This window comes from Apium graveolens, chromosome 3 (genome assembly GCF_009905375.1).
Source record: "Apium graveolens cultivar Ventura chromosome 3, ASM990537v1, whole genome shotgun sequence".
NCBI lineage: Eukaryota > Viridiplantae > Streptophyta > Magnoliopsida > Apiales > Apiaceae > Apium > Apium graveolens.
The window spans coordinates 194,342,974-194,370,852 of NC_133649.1; the positions used below are offsets into that span (position 1 = coordinate 194,342,974).

Here is a 27,879-nt window from a genome sequence, read left to right on the forward strand (position 1 = left end):
GCTTTAGCTCCTTTAAGTTTTTCAAGCACTTCTTGAAGATGTCTGAGGGGAACAATGTCACTTCCATCTCTGCGTCGCGCCAAGGTGAGGTCCTAATGAGGTATGATACTTCATTCGTCTATTAGAACAACCTTATACAACTGCTACAGGCATGATGAACACGTTCCAAGATTTAGCGGAAGAATTTTCGGCTAGTGTTCATCTTGATGCTTTTAGGCATGTAAGTGAACTCATGAAAAGTAAGTTTAGACAGATCAAACAATTGTATAACTTTCTCAAGAGGTCAAAGTTCGTATGGCTCGTGACAATGATCGAACTTGTAACTGGGATCCAAAATGATTGTGTGTGTTCAAGAGTGCCATCACTACAGGGATAAGATTTTCGGTTCATTCATTTATTGGAAGGTTACTAGAAGAGATTGGAGCTCATCCCTGCCAGCTCTACCAAACGCCTGGGCTCTTATCATAGTTTTTATAATAAGGTTCCATCAGCTGGGCATCCTATTGAGCACCACTATCTTTAGAAACATTTTCATGCTCAAGAACTCTCTGTTATTGATAGTTGGCTGGGTTCAAATCAACCACAGACCCGGGGTTGACAATATTATTAACTCCCTTTCTCTTCCCAATTTCTATCACAGGTGGAACAAGAAATTCTTTATTCATGAATTAGAATACAATGATTGGGTAGACCTCTTCAGGACTAGCTTTTGCAATATCATGGATCACCGCGACCACATTCTTAAGCTTGATATTAACGAGCGTTACGCTGGGGATGCTCTTATTCCCTGAATCGGGGCTTTGGATCATCATGATCTACCAGGGGCATCAAGTCACTTAGATCAGCCTTTGGGCTCGTAAGCCTTTGTCTTGGTATTGGACCTTCCAGGTCTCTGATAGGAGGAAAATCTCTTGGTCTCGTTGTCGGAGGGGGCCTCGACGCGTGATGCATCTCCATATTATGCTTCAACCTTTGGATCTCGGCTTCATGAGCCTTAATCCTCTATTAGATATCTTGGGGAATCGTCTCATGGGGACTTCGAGGCTAATGATGAGCTCTTGGTTTAGGCTCCTTGTTAGCACGTCTCCTCCTAGGAGCGCTTTTCTCATCCAAAGAATCTGAATCTCTTTTATCGCAAGGTCCAGAAAAGTCTCGTCCTTCAGGGATGGGGGCCAAGCCACAGATATATTAGGGCATCTGCCCTAGTGTTTCCCCTTGGCGTGAGAGGCCACTTCCTCCAAACTCAGGATACAAGGGCATCCCATAAGGAGGATTAGTGGTACTTGGGATCACGATGGTAGAAAACTCATATTCAACGGGTCGAGAATTCAATGACGCCTGCATCTATTGAAGTTGGGGATTCATCCCTAAAAGAGGATCTTGAGTTTTGGGATTCTCCCCTTCAATCTGAGCGTTAGTTGTCATCGCAGGAACTCATCCTCCAATAGTGGCATAGGTCGATTGTGGAGGGATCTCCACCGTGGATGAGAGTGTGTACGATAAAATTGGGTAGCCAGTTATATCGTTACTTTTGCTCCGGGTGCTTACCATGGCTGATGTTGTCTTCCCACAAATGGCGTCAAATATTGTGGAATAAAAACTAGAGTCTTGTTTGTATTTATTTATTTATTATTATTTTTTTCTTTTTACCGTATGGAACCCGCATCCGCTATCCTTCAGGTGCGCACTGGGTAAACCCCACGAGTTCACACGTGAACCAAGGTAAACCGCATTTAAGCGACAGACTCTGACTCAGGAGGCATAATCATAAATTCTCCTCCCACGGGATTCGAACCTGTAACTAAGAGAATAGTTATCCCCTCTTTAGCCAACTGAGCCAACCCTTGTGAGCAGGTCTTGTTTGTATTTAATACTAAGCTTGTTGAGTTTCGAATTTCAATACTTTCAAGACTAATAGTCCTCGCAAGATGCCTACGTATCATTTGTGATGTAGAGAATCAAGCTAAAAATGTAAAGCCCTCTATATATATGTTGAGTCTAGGGTTAGACTTAGGTTGAGAGACTTGGTGGAGAAGTCTCAGACTTAGATAGTAAGTAGGACTTTTTTAGACGGTGTATTCTAGATCCTTCAATGTAGGTGCCCGTTCCCATTTCCATCTTGGACATTGCTTTTGGTGTTGTAGTAGACCTCGCTTTTCGTTCTACGCATTTTTATTCAATCTAAGAAGGTTGTGAATTTTAGTTTGCAGATAATATATCTATATTCTAAGAAATTAATTTACTATTAATTTTTAATAAAATTGTTATAGCAAAAAATTTGGTATCTGATCATCTCGGGTCAAATACGGGTCAACTGAAATTGAATTAGGGAAGAAAAGATGAGTAATTAGGTTTTAGGCTGCACAGAATAAGGAGAGGACGTGCCCTCTACACATAGGATGCGTCTATGATTAAGTAGACTGTGATTTGGGTTATTTTGGGATAAAAGATTTACATGTTGAAAGATATGGAGAAAATCTCAAAGGGTTGAGGACGCGCCCAGGGGGCAGGACGCGCCTTGAGTTTCTATAATTGGCAAGATATATTGTGTAAGCAGTAAGGTTGCAATGTAAGGAAAATATGTGCATTCCATGAGAAGAGGACGCCTACTGTTCTTGGGAGATGCATGCTCTTGGATGATTGGACTTGTCCTCACCTAGGATAAGTCAAACAGGGATATCTTGAGGACAAGGAAAGCATGGAATGAAGAATAGAGATTGTTTTTACTAACGTATTTATTGCAGCTCTTTGAAGAATTCCCTTCTTGAGACGGTCAAGGAGGGGGATGTCCGTGAAAATCTTGAAGGCCTCCAGGGGTATGCCTGATGACTGAAGGCCTCCTCCTGTATTCAACGGGTGTCCTCGTTGGGGATGCGGGGTTGATATTGGTGTGTGCTTTGGGATCTCTGTTCTTGTATTGAACGGGTGTCCTCGTTGGAAAACTTTGGAGTCATTCTGCACTTTACATCCAAAAACTTGGGATCACCCGTCCTGCTATCTGGTGGGTTATCCTCATTCGGGGGACAGGAACGCGTCCAGTATTTGGGGGTGAATCATGGTTATACCTGCATGCATAGATTAAGGGAGATAGTTGTAGCGGAGTGTTATCCTTGTGCAGGGAGATGCATTATCCGTGAAGTCCTATAATTACGGACGGGCCTTGGGCCTTCGCGGTTGGGCCTCATAGTTGGACATTCCTAAAGCTAGCAGAAGATGGAATCTGGAAGGACTTCTACCGGGCCTAGGAATGAGAAGTCTAAGCTCATTAGATTTGTTGTTCCCCAATAACTACGTCAGGATTGATCCCTATATAAAGGGTACGTAGGCACATTGAGAGGGGTAAGAAGTTGAGAGCTGAAAAGGAGCCACCATTTTCCCTAATCAATCTCAGCCACCAGTCAACATACAACCACCACACACCGCTTGATTTTCCGGCGAAAAACCACCGTCATAGATCTTAATTCCGGCGAGTAACCTCAAACTTTATTATTACAAGATTCCTCCATCAACAAATTGGCGCTAGAATGAGAGGCTGCTGATTAATATTATAGTCGTGGAAGGAAGAGATGTCTTACAATATGATGGAAGTTCTTACGATGGAAGTGATAGCAGATCTGAAGGAGAGGGCAAGGGAGGCTACACTCTCCATGAACCCTACATGCCCAGAAACATAATAGATCCTTCGCGAGCTCCAAATATGGGAGGAACACCACCAATTCTCATCAGCAACGCTGATATCTTGGAGTAGCTATATCGCATGGGGGACACTCTGAACAACTTTAACTCAAGGTTGAGCATGGTGGAGCGTCGCAAAATAAGGAGGGATCGTCATTTTCCCCGCCATAGCCACGCCACGGGGAAAGCGCCCGTGGTCGAAGGAGATACCCAGGATGTTCGCGGCCAAGCCGATGGAGGAAACCTGTGAATCACTCCATGGTGCTTGGAATACTCTAATGATGTTGAGCCTATTGTGGAGCTTATCGATGAGGATATTGATGGAAGAGAGAGGCCTCGTATCGACAATCAGGTTGTTTTGCACCCGCATAGATCTGGGTGTACAATAGACTCGCGTCATCGTGCAGAAAATATCCAGAATCAAAATGATGAAAGAAGAGGTTTTTCGACTCTGAAGAGGAGACTTGGCATAAGGTTAGTAGATGATGATTTGAGGATGTCTCTGCTAGAATTATAAAAGGAAGGAAACAGTGGAGAAGAGAGGCCCTGTGATATAACGCGTGTGCCCCCTACATATCCACGGGATGATAGGGTGTGGCACTGCGAACACGAGCGTGCCCCTCCACAAGGAAGGTTTGGAAATTACGGTCGCGGCTATCCGAGGAATGGATGGGGAAGGACGGGATACCAGCATGGAAGGGCGCCATATAATGGGAGACGAGAGGGCGCGCCCTCAGCTGAAAAAGCCCTTGTCATTTTTCATGTGGCTTCTTACAGTACTACGGGAAATGGATCTAGGACGCGTTCTCATGACCAGGACGGCGCCCGAATTCAAGAAAGGTTGTAAAACAACAATGAGATACCGAGACGCGGCCAGGAGGAACCTCGTGCACAAGGGAGTGTTCAAAACAAAGATGGCAATGTATCATGTCCGCAGGGGAATAACAACAAGTTGTGGAGCAACCCCAACAGCCTAATGTTCAAACCATTCTTGGAGTAGGAATATTTAATATGGATGATCTTAAGAGGTTGCTCAACCATCTTGAAGGAGCTAGGGTTAGAGCAACTGCGCAAGCCCCATCCCCTTTCTCTATTGTTGTAAGGGAAGCACAGCTACCTGTTGGACACAGGAACACGACCAATGACTTGCGATTTCATGGAAACTCCAAACCCGTGGAATTCTTGGGATGCTTTAACATTGAGATAGATGTATATCAGGTACCTGACTTATCACGGTACCGTCTTTTGATGGCTACTTTTAGAGAAGGTGCTCAACAGTGGTTCCAAAAACTTGGCTCGGGGATCATCACATCATGGGAACAAATGAAAACCTTGTTTTTTACTCAGTTCCAAGTCGTATTGAAGTATACGCCGCCTATTACCATACTGGCCAATGTGAAACAGAAGGAAGGGGAAAACTTAACCTCATATTTCAAAAGGTTCAATGCAGAGTCTACCTTGGTGAGAGGCGCAACTGACGAAACACTGAAAATACTTCTTATAGATGGTATGTGCATGGGAACAAATTTCTGGAAACATTTGCAAGAAAAAGACCCTGTGTCATTATCCGACGTACTTGCGCAAGCTCAATCCTTCGAAGCAATTGAGCAATCGCTTGCTGAGACAAACAAGAATGATAATACTAACAACTCAAAGGGGGGAACTAAGTGGAGAGATAGGTCTACGAGTCCAGAGTATCTGCGGAATGCTTGGAGTCCTAATAGGGTGAATGTCATAAACGTACGAAGAGAGTGGAGTCCCCCGTCAAATTATGAAAAGAGAGTGAGTAATTATACTCCCATGCAGGCGTTCATTGATCATATCTTTGAAGTAAACAAGGACAGAGGAATCTTCAAGAAACCAGACCACTTGACCTCATGGAAGAGTTGAGACAAGAAAAAATATTGCGAGTACAATGAGTCTACTGGTCACGATACCCACGAATGTCATCACTTAAAAGATGAGATTGAAGAATTGATCAAGGCTGGGTATCTGGGAGAGTGGATTGACAAGGTGAAGCGGCGCAGAGGAAACGATGACAAGGGGAAGATGAAAGGTATCCCCCACAAGCAGACGTTGATGAGAAGCCAGCCGAGGTTAAGTTCCAAAGAGCTGGGAGTATTAGGGAAATTTTTGGATGACATCCATTCATTGGTGATAGTAATCGGGCGTTGGAGAGAACTGCTAGAGAGGCACGACACCTACCACTCACCAACATTCATAGCTTGGAGGATACACTTCCGAAAATATTCAAAGGGGAATCTACTGATATTACGTTCAGGGAAAGAGAGTTAAGATGGGTACATCATCCTCATAACGACACGTTGATAATAATTATGCTCATTGGGACGATGAACGTGCATCGGGTCTTCTTGGACAACGGAAGCTCTGCGAACATCTTATATTACAGCAGATACAAGAAGTTGGGTTTCCCAGATAGTGACATGAATTTTGAAGATGCACATGTCTACGGCTTCACTGAAGAAGCAGTAAGGGTCATGGGTTCGATTAGACTTCATGTCACACTTTGGGAAGGAGCTATGTCTATTACTCAAATGATAGACTTCAAAGTACTGTATTAGGAGTCCGTGCATAATGTGCTGGTGGGCAGACCTTGGTTGTGAGCGTTCAAAGTGATAAACTCGATACATCACTTGATGATAAATTTTCCGACACCTAACGGAGTGGGCGGTCTGAGGGGGTCGCAATACGAATCACATGACTTTTATCACAAGGCTGTTAAGGAATTTTGAAGGAGAATATATGAAGGAAAGGGTCTTCCCGTTGAAGATGCGATGGGCATTCAGGTGAAACCAAATGGAGAGGTTCATGCCCATTATTTTATAGAGGATCCAAAGGAAGAAGAAACTCATATAACCAACACTCCTTCTTTGATATTAGAAAATATTTTATGGATTCGCAGTGTGGAGGAAGTCATGGTGAATCATGAAGGAGATGTTGTGCAGAAGGAAATTAATGGAGAAATGTTAGAAAAAAGGAGTGAGATTTTACAAAGCCTGAAAAGTAACCCTAAGGCAGATGCTCCTCAAAGATAGGACGCGCCCTTGGAGAGTGAAAATGAAAGTGAGGTTGATGATCCTCAAGTGAAGGACACGCCCTCCATGTTTGCAACATCAAAGAATAATTCTCCTCCCACTGAGGACGCATCATCCACACCCGCAATGCATGAAACTGTGCCTTGTCCTTAGGTGGATGTTCTTAGCTGTAAGGACGCGCCCTCAAGTGCAGGAATGAAAGTTGAAGACCCCCGAGACTTCGATTTCGATCTGGATCCTAGGATCCCTATGTCTGCTGAGAAAATGGGGCCAGCTAAAGACACAATATCTGTTTCAATCGATAAAGATGATCCAAGCGAGATTTTGAAAGTGGGATCTCAGTTAAGTTATGAGATGAGAGAAAATCTCACCCATTTTTTGATTCAAAATCTCGACGTCTTTTTATGGAGTCATTCAGACATGGTTGGGATCGACCCAGGGGTAATGTGTCATCGATTGAACATCTTCCCTAACTGCACGGGCGTACAAAAAAAGCGTCGTCCGGTGAGCGGAGAAAGGGCGATAACATTAAAGGAGGAGGTAGATCGATTGTTGGAAGTTGGGTTAATTAAGGAATCTTTCTACCCCGAGTGGCTCGCAAATCCGGTGCTTCTGAAAAAACCAAATGGGAAGTGGTCGACGTGTGTAGATTTCTTAAATCTTAATAAAGCCTGCCCGAAGGATAGCTTTCCACTCCCACGAATTGATCAGTTGGTCAACGCGATGGCAGGGCATGCCTTGTTAAGCTTCATGGATGCATACTCCAGTTATAATCAAATTCCAATATACGGCCCCGATCAGGAGCATACATCATTTATCACTGATAGAGGGTTATATTGTTATATAGGGATGCCATTTGGATTGATCAATGCAGGCGCGACTTACCAACGGTTGGTGAACATGATGTTCAAAAATCAGATTGGAAGGACCATGGAGGTATATTTAGATGATATGTTGGTTAAATCGAAGGAGGTAAATGATCATATCAAGCATCTGATAGAGATGTTTAACATTCTAGGGAGGTTTTTCATGAATTTGAATGCGCAGAAGTGCGTATTTGGTGTTGAGTCAGGCAATTTTTTGGGTTCATTGTCAATCATATGGGAATTGAAGCTAACCCTGCAAAGATCACGGCACTACTAGATATAAAGTCTCCCACAAGTGTAAAATAGGTACAAAGCTTAACAGAAAGAATCGTTGCGTTGAATCGATTTGTCTCTAAATCATCCGGATGTAAGGAATTCTTTAAGGTGATTAAAGTGGCAAAAAGTGACTTTACATGGACACCAGAATGTGAGGAAGCTTTCAGGATGATCAAGGAGCAATTGGGGAATCATCCCACATTGTCAAAACCATTGGATGGAGAGTCTCTAATCCTATATCTTGCAATTTCGGAGTATTCAATCAGCGCAGTATTGGTGAGGGAAGAGGATGCGTAGCAGTCACTAATGTCTTATATGAGTAAGCGGCTGCATGATGCTGAGACTTGCTACACCAGCATGGAAAAATTGGTTTATGCCTTAATTCTCGCATCAAGGAAGTTGCGCCCGTATTTTCAAATGCATAGAATTGAAGTCCGTATAGCATATCATCTGCGGCAAGTCCTTCACAAACTAGAATCATCGGAAAGGATATTGAAATGGGCTGTGGAGTTGGGACAGTTTGACTTGGAATACATGCCTCGCACATCAATCAAAGGGCAGGCCCTAGCTGATTTCTTGTTAGAATTTGATTCGGAAGTTAAGGATAAGGCTCTGGTGGTGTTGCATCCATCTCATACTAAAGAAGTTTTAGGAGAATTTCCACATCCCTGGTGGATTTTGCATTTGGATGGAACAATTAACAATGGATGAGCAGGCGTGGGCATAGTGCTTATATCTCCAAAAGGCCATAACCTTATGAGCGCGATCCACTTTATATTTTATGTTACGAATAATGATGCGGAATATGAAGTACTGATTAATGGCCTAAAAATTACCTTGGAAATGGGAGTGCGGAACCTGATTGCAAAGTATGACTCGGAGTTGGTGGTAAACCAAGTGAATGGGGAGTTTCAAGCTAAAGGACCGCGAACGGAACTATACTTGAGGTGCACGCAGTGACTAATTCAAAAGTTCAAAGAGGTTAGACTGGAATGTGTACAGCGATAAAAGAATAGCAACGCAGATGCTCTGGCAAAAATGAGATCCCAGCAGGAGGCCGTGCTGTTGGGATCTATACCCTTGGAACTCCAAGAAATTCCTGGTATCCCAGAGGTCGGGGTGATGCAAGTAGAAGAGTCCCCCAAGGAAACTTGGATGACACCCATCCTTGCCTACATTCGCAAGGGAACAACCCCTAAGGATAAATTCAAGGCTTGACGACTCTGCTATCAGGCTGCGAGGTATGCGGTGTATGATGAGGTTTTATATAAGATAGGCTTTAATCAACCGCTGCTCAGATATGTCGATAAAAATGAGGGAAATTACATCTTAAGGTACATGAAGGGATTTGTGGTAATCAATCAGGGGGTAACTTGTTGGCGATGGAAGTTGTACGCCAAGGTTATTATTGGCCAATGATGAAGGAGGATGCTGCGAACTTTGTTAGAGCATGCAATCACTGCCAACGTTTTGCGAATTATTCATCTATTCCAGCGACGCTCTTGACATCTATGGTGAGTCCATGGCCATTTTCCATGTGGGGAATTGATCTTATTGGAGAATTACCCAAGGATAAAGGAGATGTCAAGTATGTAGTGGTTGCGGTTGATTACTTTACTAAGTGGGCAGAAGCTATGCCGCTGGTAACTATCACCGCGAAGAAAATCAAAGACTTTGTCTTCAACTTCATTGTGTGTAGGTTCGGGATACCTTATAAGCTTGTCTCTGATAACGGGAAGCAGTTTGTTAGTAAGGAATTACGATAACTATATGAGGATTTAAAGATTAAGAAGGAATTTGCGGCAGTCTATCATCCGCAAGTAATGGACAAACGGAGGCTGTCAATAAAATAATAAAGCATACCCTCAAGACAAAACCGGAGGAGCGCAAAGGGAATTGGCCAGAAGAACTCCCAAAAGTGTTGTGGTCTTACAACACTACTCCAAGATCTACTATGGGAGAGTCTCTGTTTATGCTCGCCTACGGGTACGAAGCTATGGTTCCCGTGGCAGTTGGTTCGGGATCGCTTCACAGAGATCTTTACACGGAGAAAGATGCAGAAAGTAACCAGAGGCTTCACTTGGACCTTTTGGAAGAAATGAGGGAGAATTCCCAGTTAAGGCTTACGGCATATCAGCAGTGTGCTGCAAGGTACTACAACAAGAAAGTAAAGGGACAGCTGCTAAAGGTAGGAGATCTAGTGCTCATGAAGGTGATGCCAAACACAAAGAATCCCCACCATGGAGTATTTGGAGCTAATTGGGAAGGACTATACAAGATAAAGGCAATCTTGTGGAAGGGGACTTATCACCTTACAGACTTGGAAGGGAAGTTGTATCCGTGAGCATGGAATGCGGAACATCTTCGAAAGTATTATTAGTAAAACGCGGCATTGGCTCCTTACATATTATGTTTACATTTTCAGTTATGTATTTAGGGTTGTGCCCGAATCATAGACTAGAAACAATAAAATTCCTCCTAGCCCAGGGGGTAGTGCATGTACTATCTACCTTAGAACTAGTTGAAGGATCGTATTTTTGAATAAATTCTCCACAGAGCATAGTAGACGTGGGACCGGTGCACTTTTGACACTGGAGCGCAGTATTCAATAAAAACTTTGAACATTCAAAACTTTTTGTCATTTGAAAAATAATTACAATATGACGCGTCCTCAATAATATAATTTCCATATATTACAAGACAGAGAAAATGAGGTTGATGCTCATGTTAGTAGGACGCGCCCTCCTAGTGAAATGCTACACTTTTAACATTTCATGAAATAGAATTAAAAAAGTTAAGTTAAAGTAATCTCTAAAGTAATTTCATACCCCTGGAAAAAAAGTCCAGAAAATGAGGCATGTCCAAAAGTTAGGACGCGTCCAATATTTAATTCTAAATGTAAAATGATACCGTAGGCATGGATAATGTAATTTACTTTTCAGATAAAAGATTGACATGCCCTGGCTCAGGACGCATCCAGACTGATATCAATCACTGTATTATATTGAGTTATCTTGAAACCCTTGTCTTCTAAAAGTTAAAAGTTGACGCGCCCATATACGAGGACGCGCCCATATATTGTGCATTACAGGAATAGTTGAGTATATAAAACAGGCTATCATACTGAGAAAGAACTTAAAGTGCATAAATATATCATCCAATAAGTTTGAAATAGTCAAAATACGAATACAAATTGCAAGGCTTAAAGGGACCTGCACCCTTGGAATAGTTCAGAAAAAGTTTATAAATAAAAAAGCGCGTTATAATTTAGTTAAAGTCTAAATCAGCCACACAAGAGATATTATATAAAGGGTATAATAATAATTATAACTCTTAACTAATTAGGAGTTATTATTAATTCGAAATTCATATTTGTATAATAATTAAGTCACACTTAATTATTTAACAAATGAATTTCATAATTAATATTAGTAAATTCGAATATCAATATTTATCTAATTAATTAAGTCATACTTAATTAATATTATAAATAATTCGAATTACTTTAATATAATTTAAATCTAATTTAAATTAAATAATCCTTCAAGCATTCTTAGTGTGTGACCCTATAGGTTATTATTATATTTGTAATGAATTTTAAATCTAATTTAAAATCGTAAACAATGAGCGACATCTAGTAATACATCATTGCTACTGATAAGTGGCATTTTATACCACTTAGAACGTCTTATAATAGCTTGAATTGGTGTCTTGAAATCAAGTATTTTGTGTATTTGATGCGTTTTTCTAGTGTTTGTGCATTTCAGGGTATTAATTACATCTCGGGAGAGAATTCATCAATAATAAGCCTTGGCGTGTGTTTAGCATTGCAAGTGGGAAGTTAGGAGCAGATTGCAGCAAAGAAACGGAGGAAAAACATATCAGTTTCCAGAAGGAGGCTGAGCGCCCGCTCAGCTCTGCTGAGCGACCGCTCAGGAAGCTGAGCGCCCGCTCAGGAAAGCTGAGCGGCCGCGCAGGGTCGTATTTTCAGATTAATTATTTTAGACTCCTATTTCTGTTTGGCTTCCAACTTCTGAGTTATCTGGGTTTTATGGGACTCCTATATAAGTATATTTCAGAGACATTTCACAAAGGTTGGATCGTAGTATTAATCAAGGAGCGAGCAGATAAGGAAGAAGACCGTTTTAACACACCGCAACGAAGAGGAAATATATTTTCTTGTGATTCTTTATTTTGTTGTAACGTTGGATGCTAGTTTTCTTTACTTTGAACCTGTTTACTCTTGTGACGTACTTTGGTTTAATATAAGTAGTTTTAGTTATTATTCTCGTGTGTTATTATTATGCTTTCATATGAACCCATGATGATAATGAGTGCTATCATGGGCTAATCGTGATCATGGGGTCGTAACGGATTTACTATGGAATTCTTTAGTTAGTTGTGTAATACCTTAGTGTGTGATGATTGTATAATATCTAGTATTGGTTGTGTGTATTCGTCTTATGTGCATCGCGAACATATAAGATAGGGTGTTAATCTCTTGTGAAGCGACGGTGGATCTTGAGATTTAGAACTTGCCATGCTAGCATAGGTTCATGTAAGAGTATGCATGATTAGTGGGTAACTCTAACCGTTTTATTCGCCCTGTGTAATCAAAAGGAATAACTTGTGCTTAAATCGTTATGTTGTCAATTTCTGTATACATATAGGGACTCAACATAATTGATGCCTATTCAACTTCTATCTTAATTGTGGATGTTTGATAGAATGGTATTAGTACAATGAAAGTTGGCTTGTATCAGTTTCGTGTTATTCGATTAATATCATCACTGTTGCATGTTAAGGGTAATAAAATGACTATTGAAGGAAGTAGTAATGAAGTTGTGATCTCATGAGTGTTTTAATATTGTTAATTCAAGAGTTAATTAAGTGCTTAATTCTAGTAGTTAATTCTAGTTAATAATTAGTTAATCAAATCTAAGTGTTATTGTCTTAACATTGAGAAGTAATCATACATTAGTGAGTGAGTTTAATTGAACAATAATTAGTCTGAGTCTCTGTGGGAATGAACTAGAAAGTATTCTATATTACTTGCAAACGCGTATACTTTCGTGTGTTATTAGCGCGTGTTTCCGCCCTAACAAGTTTTTGGCGCCGCTGCCGGGGAGTCGGCGCATTTGTTTATTTTATGTACTTACCATCATTGGTCATTAGGACTCAGTGATTAAGACGTGTGTTACTTATTGTTTCTGGTCATGTTTCAGGTACTTTAGCGAGCGTTTATGCAAACTCGTTCTCGTACTCGCAAGAGCACTTTAGATACGGCTGAGGAGACAGACGAAGTTCTTGATATTCCGGAGAAGATAGATTTTGAAGATTCGGATTCAGGAAGTGAGTAAAAAGAGCCAGTATTCATGGGTGATCGTATAGTTCTGGCAGATCCAGCTCTTATGGACTTTTCTCGGCCCAAAATTGATGACATTCAGTCAAGCATCCTTCATCCGGCTATTCAGGCTAACACATTTGAAATCAAGCCGGGCACTATTCAGATGGTGCAGAATTCTGTTTACTTCGGAGGAGCTGCGACTGAAGACCCCAACATGCACATAAGGAATTTTGTCTAGATTTGTAGTACTTTCAAATATAATGGTGTGACTGATGAGGCTATCAAGCTGAGGCCTTTCCCATTCTCTCTGCGGGATAAAGCTAAGGACTGGTTGCATTCTGAACCAGCTGGGTCTATCACTACTTGGCAAGATCTTGCGCAAAAGTTTCTGGTGAAGTTTTATCCAATGGCGAAGACTGCTGCTATGAGGAGTGCTCTTACTCAGTTTGCGCAGCAACCTACAGAATCTATGTGCGAATCTTGGGAGCGCTACAAGGAGATGTTGAGAAAGTGTCCACATCATGGAATGCCTGATTGGATGGTGATCACTGGTTTCCATAATGGTTTAGGGGCCCAATCTCGGCCCATGCTCGATGCAGCAGCTGGAGGCGCCTTGTGGGCCAAAAGTTATACTGAGGCTTATAATCTTATTGAGACTATGGCTACAAATGAGCATCAAAACCCAACTCAAAGGATGATGCCTGGGAAGGTAGTAGGTATTCTGGAAGTCGATGCAGCTACAGCTCTTGCAGCGCAGCTCCAAGCGCTGTCTATGAAGGTCGATTCTCTAGCCACCTATGGGTTCAATTAGATAGCTATGGTCTGTGAGCTTTGTGCAGGTTCTCATGCTACGGATCAGTGTTCTTTTGTTAATGAATCTGTTCAGTATATGAACAATTACCAGTGACCACAGCAGCCTGTGCCAGCTACTTATCATCCTAACAATAGAAATCATCCAAATTTCAGCTGGGGTAATAATCAGAATGCTATTCAACAACCATATCAGCAAGGCGTGAGTAAACAGTTCAATCCACCTGGATTCCAGCAACCGCAACATTATGCTCAAAGGCAATCATATTCTCAACAGGGAGGTGCAACTGCACCCACTAGTGCTGATTTTGAGGAACTTAAGTTATTGTGCAAGAGTCAGGCAGTTTCTATCAAGACCTTGGAAAATCAAATCGGTCAAATTGCCAATGTGGTGCTCAATCGTCAACCTGACACACTTCCCAGTGACACTGAAGTGCCAGGCAGGAAGGAAGCTAAAGAGCAAATCAAGGCTATTACCTTAAGGTCTGGAAAAGTTGCTGATGCTGAAAAAGTAAAAGAAGGAGAAGGTGAAGTCGGTGATGAAGAAGTTAAGCAAAAGGAGAAAGCGGCGGAACCAAGGAAGACTACTGTTGAACACACTCTGCTTGAGGGTAATACAGGGGAGAAACAACTCTATCCTCCACCACCTTTCCCTAAGAGATTGCAACAACAAAAGCTGGATAAACAGATCGGTAGGTTTCTGGAGGTGTTCAAGAAACTTCACATCAATATACCTTTCGCTGAGGCTCTGGAGCAAATGCCTAGTTATGCGAGATTTATGAAGAGTATTCTTTCAAGGAAGGTGAAACTGGATGACCTTGAGACCGTTGCTCTAACGGAAGAATGTAGTGTTGTGCTGCAACAAAAGTTACCTCCAAAGCTTAAAGATCCAGGTAGCTTCACCATTCCTTGCACCATTGGCAAGTTGACTTTTGACAAGTGCCTTTGTGATTTGGGAGCAAGCATCAATCTGATGCCGTTGTCGATCTTTAAAAAGTTGAATTTGCCTGATCCAAAGCCCACCTACATGTCTCTACAATTGGCTGATCATTCTATTACTTACCCAAGAGGCATATTGGAGGATGTACTAGTAAAGGTGGATAAGCTCTTCTTTCCTGCAGACTTTGTTATTCTGGATTTTGAGGAAGATAAGAAGATTCCCATAATCTTGGGAAGACCTTTCTTGGCCACAGGCCGTACCTTGATAGATGTGCAGAAAGGTGAACTTACAATGTGGGTGCAGGACCAGGATGTTACATTCAATGTATTCAAAGCAATGAAATTCCCTACAGAAGATGAGGAGTGCTTAAAAGTGGATTTGATTGATTCTGCGGTTACTTCAGAACTTGATCATATGTTAATGTCTGATGCATTAGAGAAGGCTTTAGTGGGGGATTTTGACAGCGATGATGAGGATGGCAATGAGCAACTACAATATCTAAATGCTTCTCCCTGGAGGTGAAAGCTAGATATGCCATATGAATCTCTTGGTACTTCTGACCTCAAAAATGTTGAAGGAAAGCTCAAACCATCTATTGAGGAAGCACCTACCTTGGAGCTTAAACCATTGCCTGAACACTTGAGGTATGCTTTTTTAGGTGATACATCTACCTTACCTATTATTATTGCATCTGACCTTTCATCTAGTGAGGAGGACAAGCTCTTAAGGATCTTGAGAGAATTCAAATCGGCTATCGGATGGACTATAGCAGACATCAAAGAGATCAGCCCCTCATACTGCATGCATAAGATTCTTCTAGAAGAGGGTAGTAAGCCGACTGTTGAGCAACAACGCAGACTTAATCCTATCATGAAAGAAGTGGTGAAGAAAGAAATTCTGAAGTGGCTGGATGCTAGAATCATTTATCCTATTTCTAACAGTTCTTGGGTAAGCCCTGTGCAATGTGTACCTAAGAAAGGAGGTATCACTGTGGTAGCAAATGAGAAGAACGAGCCCATCCCCACTCGAACAGTCACAGGATGGAGAATATGCATAGATTATAGAAAGTTGAACAAGGCCACAAGGAAGGATCACTTCCCGCTTCCGTTTATTGATCAGATGCATGACAGGTTGGCCGGTCATGAGTATTATTATCTTCTGGATGGCTATTCAGGGTATAATCAGATTTGTATTGCACCAGAGGATCAAGAAAAGACTACCTTCACTTGTCCATTTGGCACGTTTGCTTTTCGCAGAGTTTCATTTGGGTTATGTGGCGCACCGGCCACCTTTCAGAGATGTATGATGGCTATATTCTCTGACATGATTGGAAATAATGTCGAGGTGTTCATGGACGACTTCTCCGTCTTTGGACATTCGTATGATGAATGTTTGAATAATCTTCGTGCAGTACTCAAAAGGTGTGTGGAAACTAATTTGGTGCTCAATTGAGAAAAATGTCATTTTATGGTGCGTAAAGGCATTATTCTTGGGTATAAGGTCTCTAGCAAGGGTCTTGAGGTGGACAAAGCCAAGGTGGGAGTCATTGAAAATCTTTCACCACCTATTTCTGTAAAAGGAATCCGTAGTTTTCTCGGTCATGCGGGTTTTTATCGGCGTTTCATCAAGGACTTTTCGAAGATATCTAAGCCGTTGTGCAACTTGCTTGAGAATGATATGCCTTTCAAATTTGATGATGAATGCTTGACAGCATTCGAGACTCTTAAGAAGAGTTTGATAACTGCACCAGTTATTACAGCACCTGATAGGACAGAGCCTTTTGAAATGATGTGTGATGTAAGTGATTATGCGGTGGGCGCAGTTCTTGGGTAGCGCAAGAATAATCTCTTTCATGTGGTCTACTATGCTAGCAAGACCTTAAATGGGGCCCAAATTAACTACACCACTACTGAGAAAGAGCTCTTGGCTATAGTTTTTGGTTTCAAAAAATTTCAATCTTATTTGCTTGGGACAAAAGTGACAGTGTTCACTGATCATGCGACCATTCGCTATTTGGTTTCCAAGAAGGATTCGAAGCCGAGACTCATTCGTTGGGTGCTCTTGCTACAGGAATTTGAGTTAGAGATCAAGGATTGAAAAGGTACTGAGAATCAAGTAGTTGACCATCTCTCTAGATTGGAGAACCCTGAGTCTACTTCACATGATAAGACATTGATCAACGAATCTTTTCCGGATGAGCAATTGTTCGCAGTTCAGGAGGAAAAGCCATGGTTCGCAGATATTGTGAATTATCTTGTCAGCAATATATTGCCTCCTAATTTGACCACAGTTCAAAAGAAGAAGTTTCTGCATGAGGTGAAGTGGTATATGTGGGATGAACCATATTTGTTTAGACAGGGAGCTGACCAGATCATCAGGAGATGTATCCCATTCTGTGAAACGGAGGGGATATTACGAGACTGCCACTCCATAGTTTACGGTGGACACTATGGTGGTGAGAAGACGGCAGCTCGTATTCTGCAAGCAGGTCTTTCTGGCCTACTTTGTTTAAAGATGCTCATCAGTTCGTTTTAAGGTGTGATCATTGCCAAAGAGTGGGAAATCTTGCGAGAAAGGATGAGATGTCGTTAAATGTGATGCTTGAAGTCGAGGTCTTTGATGTTTGGGGAATCGATTTCATGGGGCCTTTTGTCTCATCCTGCAATAATCAGTACATCTTGCTGGCAGTCGATTATGTCTCAAAATTGGTAGAAGTCAAAGCTCTACCGATGAATGATGCAAAGGCAGTGTTGAATTTTCTTCATAAGCAGATTTTCACAAGGTTTGGAACACCACGAGTAATCATAAGTGATGAAGGGTCGCATTTCTGCAACCGTAAGTTTACTTCTATCATGCAGCGCTACAATGTGAATCATCGAGTTGCTACTGCCTACCATCCGCAAATAAATGGTCAAGCAGAAGTATCTAACAGAGAGATCAAGCGCATTTTAGAGAAGGTTGTTTGTCCCTCAAGGAATGATTGGTCTTTAAAGCTCGATAAAGTTGTTTGGGCTTACAGAACGGCATATAAGACTCCACTCGGGATGTCCCCGTTTCAACTTGTGTATGGTAAGGGATATCATCTACCTACGGAGCTTGAGCATAAGGCCTATTGGGCGTTGAAGAAGTTGAACCTAGATCTAGATGCAGCTGGAAAGAAGCGAATGCTTCAACTTAATGAACTTGATGAATTTCGACTCCAAGCGTACGAGAACAACAAAATGTATAAGGAAAAGGTGAAAAGGTGGCACGATAGGAAGCTACATCCTAAGTTATTTGTGTCGGGGCAACAAGTTCTTTTATTCAACTCTCGTCTCCGACTTTTTCCTGGGAAGTTGAAATCAAGGTGGTCTGGACCTTTTATTATCAAAACTGTGTTTCCACATGGAGCGGTGGAGGTTTTTGAGAATGATCCGGACCAAGCATTCAAGGTTAATGGTCAGCTTTTGAAGCACTACTATGGGGACACGGCAAACCGGGAAGTGGTTAGTGCCATTTTATTGCCAACTTGAGTAAGGTACGCAACGTCAAGCTAATGACGAAAAAGAAGCGCTTCATGGGAGGCAACCCATGATTTGTTGTTACAGGAGCCCTTAGAAGTTAATAACCTATCCAAAACCACAAAAAAATCAGAAAAATAGGGCCAGGAAAAAAAATTCCAGTAGACCCCTGAGCGCCCGCTCAGCTGTGCTGAGCGACTGCTCAGGGACCGACTGGGAGAAATTTTTTTAAGTCCAATAATAAAAAAAAATCTGAAAAATAAAAAAATAAAATACATCCCATTACCCACGACCTATTTTCCCATTATCCCATATTTTTAACCCTCAAACCCACTCCTAATCAAATTTTACCCTAATCCCTACCCTATATATACATACAACTATTCCATATACTCCCCATACACTTTCAAACCTTAAACTCTCTCCCAAACCCAAAAACACAAATCTTTAACACTTTTACTCAGTTTCGATTGCACCCAAGAGATCCAGGACTATCGATAGCAGCAGCACTGTCCGTATTGCTGATTCTTCAAGGGGTACTGCTGCGAGGCCTCATTTGAATGATAGGGCTGCTGAGGAGGAGTACACTAGGCTTCCGGGGAAGCCAATTTTGATGGAGAGGGGGTTCTTACCATCAAGGAGGGATGGTGAGTTGTTGCCTATGATTGCTGAGAAGGGGTGGATTGCTTTTTGTGAGTCTCTTGAAGCAGTACCGATGAGCGTGGTTCACCAGTTCTATGCGAACGCGAAAGCTGAGAAGAATGGGTATTCTGTGGTCCGGGGGATGACGGTGGATTATCACCCTACGGCGATTCGCCGTGTGATTGGGCAGCGACAGAGGAAGCCCAAGGAGGAGAATTGGAACGAGAAGACTGCTGAGGGTTTTGACTTGGATTTGATTTGTGCTACTCTCTGTAGGCCGGGCACAGTTTGGACCTTCAAGACTGGAACTAACGAGTATCGTCACTTTCCGTCGATCACGATGAATAGGTATGCCCGTGCATGGAATGCTTTTATTTGTGCTAATATTCTGCCTACTTCGCATGCACATGAGGTCACGGTTGTTATGGGGAATTTTGAATGAGAAGTACTATGTGGACCTTGGTGAGTTCATCTACCAAGGAATTCTGAAGTTTTAAAGAGGAGCTAAGCACATGAACATCCCTTATGCATCCACGGTTACAAAGCTTTGCCGAGCAGTGGGAGTTCAGTGACCGTCTCATGAGCAATTGCAGTTGTCGGCCGCTCCTATTGATTTCGAGACCCTGCATGCGATGCAGGAGTGGACCAGTGGTGAGCTCGAGGAGCATGGGCTGGGTTATCATCTTCCAGGAGGGCGTCCAGCACGAGGTGCCACCATGGCAAGGCCAAGGCGAGATGAGGCTGGTTCTTCTAGAGCTCAGGAGGGTGCTAGGATGGCTGATGCCCAGTATAGGAAGCTTTCGAGGAGGGTGGATGTTATGTACGAGATGCAGAGCAGGTTTGCTCAGGAGCTCACCCTTGCACTTGGGACTGCTTTTTGAGGCCTTAGAGCTGACATCCAGTGGCCAGTTTTTGGTGAGGACTCTGCATATCCGCCTCCTGATACACCACCCTCTGAGGGTGATGATGATGATGATCTCTCCGAGTAGGTATACCCTGTGTTCCTTTCTACTACCTTCACTGGGGACAGTGAAGATTTTAAGTTTGGGGGTGGTAGTTAAGGAATATTTTGTGTGTGTGTCATATAGTTGCATATTCATGATAGTTTAGTTCATATAATTGCATTTTTTTGCCATATAATTTTTTTATATAGATCTATTTATCATGTCATGTAGCTCATGCATATATCGTGATCCCTTTTGCGCTGATTTACCAGTTGATTTGTGATATTGATGCGAGTGTAGTGATAGTGTTAAAGTGATGTTGAGTCGTGTAGGTTGATATGCATGCTAGAAACACTTGTAATTTCACTAAGTCTTAGAGAATGCTTAAGGACTAGATTGTTGTTATGGTTTAATGGTTTTTGAGGTTAATCTATTGATTATGCTTAGAATTTTATAATAGGTTCTTAGTGATAAAAGGAAGGAAAAGAAAAAATGGAGTGAAAAATGGAATTCATTGCTAATTGTGGCTAGGCGTCAAATGGCTAGTAGCCGGCTCGTATTGTTATACGACTAGTCTAGGGTTAAGCAAGATGGAGCGAAACGCACTTGCTCAGAAAGTTTGAAAAAAAAAGAAAAAAATATAGAAAAAAAAGAAAAAAAAGAAAAAAAAGTAAAGAGTTAATGCATAATTGATCACGAATGGGCTCTTTGGTATTCGAGTTATTAAGTTCTTAGGGGACCTTGTGCCTAGTGACCTAAGGCTTTTATAGTTTGGGATCCGCTAACCTAACGCTCGCTACATGGATGCCATTGTATAAGTCTTTTGTGGACCTCACTCATTGCACGGTCAAATAAGCATTTGTTGTTATAAATAAAAAGCATGATTCCGTAATAAGCTCCATAATCTTGAAGTGTTATAAGTCGCTTTGTGCCTAGAATTTTTATTCTTCGTATAATCAAGCGATTGCCTTGAGGATAGTTAAATTATGATAATTGATCTAGTTTTGAAGCATATCTATTAAGCATCTGCACACACCACGTTTCTGGCTTTATGTTAGTTGGTATGATTTGATTGATCTTTATTCGCCTAATTGCATTTGTTGAGATGTCGTAAGTTGGTTGGTTTGGTCATAGTAAGGGGGATCACTGCATTTCATATAGATTGCATTCATGCATGTTTTTATTTTGTTTTTGAGTCTGTGACGCTTGAGGACAAGCATCGATTTAAGTTTGGGGGTGTGATAAGTGGCACTTTATACCACTTAGAACATCTTATAATAGCTTGAATTGGTGTCTTGAAATCAAGTATTTTGTGTATTTGATACGTTTTTCTAGTGTTTGTGCATTTCAGGGTATTAATTACATCTCGGGAGAGAATTCATCAATAATAAGCCTTGGCGTGTGTTTAGCATTGCAACTGGGAAGTTAGGAGCAGATTGATGCGAAGAAACGGAGGAAAAACAGATTAGTTTCCAGAAGGGGGCTGAGCGCCCGCTCAGCTCTGCTGAGCGACCGCTCAGGAAGCTGAGCGCCCGCTCAGGAAAGCTGAGCGGCCGCGCAGGGTCGTATTTTCAGATTAATTATTTTAGACTCCTATTTCTGTATGGCTTCCAAGCTCAGGAAAGCTGAGCGGCCGCGCAGGGTCGTATTTTCAGATTAATTATTTTAGACTCCTATTTCTGTTTGGCTTCCAACTTCTGAGTTATCTGGGTTTTATGGGACTCCTATATAAGTAGATTTCAGAGACGTTTCACAAAGGTTGGATCGTAGTATTAATCAAGGAGTGAGGAGATAAGGAAGAAGACCGTTTTAGCACACCGCAACGAAGAGGAAGCATATTTTCTTGTGATTCTTTATTTCGTTGTAATGTTGGATGCTAGTTTTCTTTACTTTGAACCTATTTACTCTTGTGACGTACTCTGGTTTTATATAAGTAGTTTTAGTTATTATTCTCGTGTGTTATTATCATGCTTTCATATGAACCCATGATGACGATGAGTGCTATCATGGGCTAATCGTGATCATGGGGTCGTAACGGACTTACTATAGAATTCTTTAGTTAGTTGTGCAATACCTTAGTGTGTGATGATTGTATGATATCTAGTATTGGTTGTGCGTATTCGTCTTATGTGCATCGCGAACATATAAGATAGGGTGTTAATCTCTTGTGAAGCGATGGTGGATCTTGAGATTTAGAACTTGCCATGCTAGCATAGGTTCATGTAAGAGTATGCATGATTAGTGGGTAACTCTAACCGTTTTATTCACCCTGTGTAATCAAAAGGAATAACTTGTGCTTAAATCGTTATGTTGTCAATTTCTGTATACATATAGGGACTCAACATAATTGATGCCTATTCAACTTCTATCTTAATTGTGGATGTTTGGTAGAATGGTATTAGTACAATGAAAGTTGGCTTGTATCAGTTTCGTGTTATTCGATTAATATCATCACTATTGCATGCTAAGGGTAATAACAATGACTATTGAAGGAAGTAGTAATGAAGTTGTGATCTCATGAGTGTTTTAATATTGTTAATTCAAGAGTTAATTAAGTGCTTAATTCTAGTAGTTAATTGTAGTTAATAATTAGTTAATCAAATCTAAGTGTTATTGTCTTAACATTGAGAAGTAATCATACATTGGTGAGTGAGTTTAATTGAACAATAATTAGTCTGAGTCTCTATGGGAACAAACTAGAAAGTATTCTATATTACTTGCGAACGCGTATACTTGCGTGTGTTATTAGCGCGTGTTTCCGCCCTAACATCTACCCAAGTAATAATAATTAAACCGGTGATCGATTAAACCTTTCGTGAATAATGTATAGTGTAATATAATCCCTTTAACCACATATTATAGATTAAACTAGAGGCATGTAATGTGTCATCCTCATCAATGTTTAATCCAGGTTTCCTTGATCAATGAGTAGACTATCATATCAAATCAACATTTGAGCGTGGCCACGCATTTCATAGTCTAGCTCACACAAGAGGCCAATAATATCACTCCTAAAATAGGAGGGTTAAATCTCATCTAGATCATTCATATTTCTCATACGATTCATAATATACCCAATATCCACTTTTATCATTACCCGGTCAAGGACAACTTTTAATGGAATCAATGTATATTAATTATCGTATAGAAATATATTGACTTCAGGTCTAAGGATCATTACATTATTATCACTGTGAGAATTACTTATGACACAACAGACATGTAGAATCTCACATTGGGTCTGTCTAGCACCATGTACATATACATCTGCCTGTGTTTTTTACTTTAGTATCATCATACCTATGATCAATGAGATATGATCATCAGTCAACAAACACACCGGTCTTAATGCATTATTATTGTACCTTAATAATAATACTCGATTAGGGACCTTTAGGAATATTGATACTATTCTCATAATCTCATTTCTAAGTCACGTACTTAGAGATATAGAATTGCATATCATATTCCAAGGACATTTATTAATCTAACATTTATATCGCAGTAAATTAAGAATTAATAAATTATAAAGAGAATAATCGATAGAACATAAACATTAATAATCCTAATGTCTTAAACTAAAATATCATAGTGTTGTCTCTAGGGCACAAACACTAACAATCTCCCACTTGCACTAGAGCCAATCACCCATGTATCTAATACTAATGGAACTAGTATGATCATCGTGCTTCTGCTGCGACAAAGCCTTAGTCAGTGGGTCTACAACACTATCATTACTATGCACTTTATATTTATATCTCCTTGATCATTAATCTCATTACTTAGGTGATGTTGCCTAAGGACATGCCTAAACAGTCTCCTTGGTTGTTTCAAAAGTGTCAATATATTCGGCTTCCATTATAGAATCATCAATGTTCTTGTCGTGATCCATTCCAGCTAACATAACTTACATTTAGACAAAACACAAACCAGACATAGACACATAATCATCCTTGTCTATCCAGAAATTAGGTTAAGAAACTAGTATTAGTGTAACCCTTTACAACCAGTTCCCTATCTTCTCCATACACCAAAAATAAATCTTTGGTCCTCTTTAAGTACTTAAGAATATTCTTGAAAATTATCCAGATACCCTCACCTGGATTAGATTGGTATATGCTCGTCATGCTCAAAGTATACGAAACATTAGGATAAATACATATCATTGTACACTTTATAGATCCAATTGCTAAAGCATATGGAGCTTTCTCAAACGGCCCTTATCATCTAATAATTTAGGGGAAATTATCTTTTGAGATCACTATCCCATGAGACATCGAAACATATCCTTTCTTTATCTCCTGCATGCTAAAATGATACAATATTTTATCAATGTATGTACTCTGACTAGGTCGATTAATCTTTTCAATCTATCTCTACAGATCTTGATCCATAATATATAGGTAGCATCGCCTAAGTCTTTCATCGAGAAACTATTTCTCAAGCAAGTCGTAACATCCTGTAGAGAAGGTATGACATTCCTTATTTGTTATATGTCATCTACATGTAATACTAGGAATATCACATGGCTCCCACTAACCTTCTTGTAAACACATGGTTCAACTTCATTTTGAATAAAACCAAACTCTTTGATCGTTTCATCAAAATGAATATTCATTCTCCTCGAGGCTTGCTTCAATCTATAAATAGATAGAAGTAACTTACAAACTATCTTAGCACATTTTGGATCGTCAAAACCCTCAGGTTGTATCATATATATATATATATATATATATATATATATATATATCCTCTTCAAGGCTCCCATATAAGAAAGCAGTTTTGACATCCATTTGCCAAATCTCATAGTCAAAGTAAGCAACTATTGCTAATAAAATCTTGATGGACTTGACCATAGTAACCGGTGAAAAAGTCTCATCATAGTCTATACCATGATTTTTTTTGAAACTTTTTGCCACTAGTCGCGTCTTATAAGTCTGTACTTTACCATCCATGTTAGTTTTCTTCTTGAAAACCCACTTGCACCCTATAGGTTTTACCCCTTCGAGTGGATCAACTAAAGCCAATACTTTATTTTGATACATGGATTCCATCTCGGATTTTATGGCCTCTAGCCATCTCTCGCAGTCTGAACTGTTCATAGAATTTTGGTAGGTAAGAGGCTTATCATTATCCGTAAGCATCACATCACCATCATGAGTCAAAATAAATACATAATTTCTTCCGGGCTCATGGTGAATCCTACTAGATCTACAAATAATTAGTGTTTCTTGGACATAATTACTTTCAACATTTTGATGTGCATCCTAATCTTATTCCAACTCTGGTTCAATTTTATCATGTGGTTCTCGATCTTCATCAAGATGTATTATCCTACCACTGATTTTCTTAGAAATTAGTTCTCCCTCAAGAAATACAGCAGCCCGAGCAACAAACACTTTGTTCTCGGAAGGATTATAAAAACTATACCCTAGTCTCACTTGGGTATCCCACAAAATAGCATCTATCTAATTTTGGTCCAAGCTTGTCAGAGGCTAAACGTTTTACAAACGCTTCACGTCCCCAAATTTTCATAAATGACATACTATGACATTTATCACTCTATATCTCATATAGAGTATTTTGAACCGCTTTAGTCGGAACTTGGTTAAGTGTATATGTAGTCATTTCTAGAGCATAACCCTAGAAACTGAATGGAAGATCCGCTTGACTCATCATCGATCGCACTATGTCCAACAAGGTTCGATTTCTCCTCTCAGAATCTCTATTCCATTGAGGTGTTCCAGAAAGAGTAAGTTATGATACACTATCACACTCCTTCAAAAAACTCTTAAAATTGAGGTTTAAGTATTCTCCTCCACGATCTGATCGTAAAACTTTTATACTTTTCCCTTGTTTTCTTTTCTACTTTGGCCTTATATTCTTTGAACATTTCAAAAGAATCATATTTGTTCTTCATAAGAACCACATATCCTTATCTACTGAAATCATCAGTAAATGTTATGAAGTAGTATAAGCCACCCCTTTCCATCATACGCATTCAACCACATACATCATTATGTATAAGTCATAATTGTTCGGTGGCCCTTTCACCTGATCAGGTAAAAGAAACTTTAGCCATTTTTCCAATAAAACAAAGCTCGTATCTTCCGTATGATTCAAAATTAAACTTATTCAAGTATCCATCTATATGTAACTCAGAAATGTGTTTCTCATTAATATGGCTTAACGACAATGGTAGAGGTAATGTTTGATTCGAGTCATCTTAGAACATATAAATTGTTAACTAATTATGCAACATTATAAGCCTTATTATTAAAATAGAATAAATAACTATTGTTTATTTAATTAAAATGAAAACCTTTCTTGTCCTGACAAGAAATTGATTTAATGTATCCCCTAAAGGCAGGAATATAATAATAATTTATCAAGTTCTCAATCTCTCCTATATGGGAAAAATTAGGTATCGAGTTCTTTCAACTATAGCAACAACTTTTGTTCCAATTCTAACCCGATACCTAAAACTTGACCATTGTTAGTCTTCTTCTTTAGATCTTCCAAACAAGCTCGACAATTTAACTTTCAATCATCCAGTTATTTCCACAGAAATGACAATCATCTCATTTAGCAACACCACTATCAGGCTTCAAGCCCTTTGGGATTGGACTTTGGTTTGGCATCGAATAAGACCAAATCTTCACCTTGACTGTCCACTTTCCTTTCCCATTTGCATTCCATGTGTACATCATCAATATGGACGTAATTCATGCCTTTACCGTGTTATTTTCAACAGTTCTAAACATGCTTAACAACTCAATGAGTGTTCTGTCTATCTCATTCCTTTTGTTCTTAACAAACTAAGAATAAAAGTTGTTCAAAGATTGTTTGATCAAATCAAGCTGAGTCTCTAGACTATTCTTGAAACCCAAAATATCAAGGTACATATACCTATCATCTTTAGAACATGTGGTCCAACTGGATATCATTCTCCCATTAATGCAAAAGTATGGTGCCTTATTATTGTCAAATCTTTCTGACGAGCCTATCCTTCAAACATCCTTTGAATGAGCTCAATCATATCATAAGCATCATTATGCTCTTGCTGCTTCTAAAGCTCATCACTCATAATTACAAGCATGAGACATGAAACATCAGTTACATAATTAATTTACTTCTGGTAAGCATTTTGTTCAACACATGTTTCATTCTTAGCTAGAATAAATAAGGGAGGGGTTTGAGTGACATCCTTGAACCTGAGGACAATCCTTAAATTCACATGTCAATTGAGGAAATTATTTTATGTCAGCTTGTCCTTCTCCAGGACTATTACATATAGAAGTTATTTGTGTTATTTGTCATTTGATATCTACAATATTAAAATTCATAAAATGACTTAGTCTATAGATGATCATTAAATTATGTTCAAGTGATTATTCATATATATATACACAATATATATCTCCCACTAAATTTATTAAATCAATAGCCCTAACTATTAATTCGGAAAGAATATTTTTTATATCCTTTTTAGTGAGGCAAGATCCATATTTCACCATGCGTTATGTCAGCTTTGGCTTTTCTCCTAAAACATGATTATTTAGGTAGACAACATGTGTCAATTATATAAACTATATAACTCTTAGATAGCTTGGTGGAAAAATATTTGTTCATATTTATCTAATAAATCTCACCAAACTCTATGCCTCTAAGTTCACAATCCTATTGTGGTAACTTAGTTAAGTCAAACCCAATAGTCAAAAGTATCAATATACTTCAACACATCTCCCACGATAGATGTGAGTGTTTCATTTTGGTGAACCCACTCCTTATCGATCTAGGGTTAACACATTAGACTTATTGAA

General features: G+C 40.1%; 1 non-coding gene across 1 annotated transcript; it reads right to left on the reverse strand.

The window, feature by feature from the left end:
- Positions 1-13,641: 13,641 nt before the first annotated feature.
- Positions 13,642-13,748, reverse strand: LOC141715903 (small nucleolar RNA R71). Its single transcript, XR_012572645.1, has one exon. It is a non-coding gene; the product is annotated as a small nucleolar RNA R71 (small nucleolar RNA).
- Between the last annotated feature and the right edge of the window lie 14,131 nt (positions 13,749-27,879).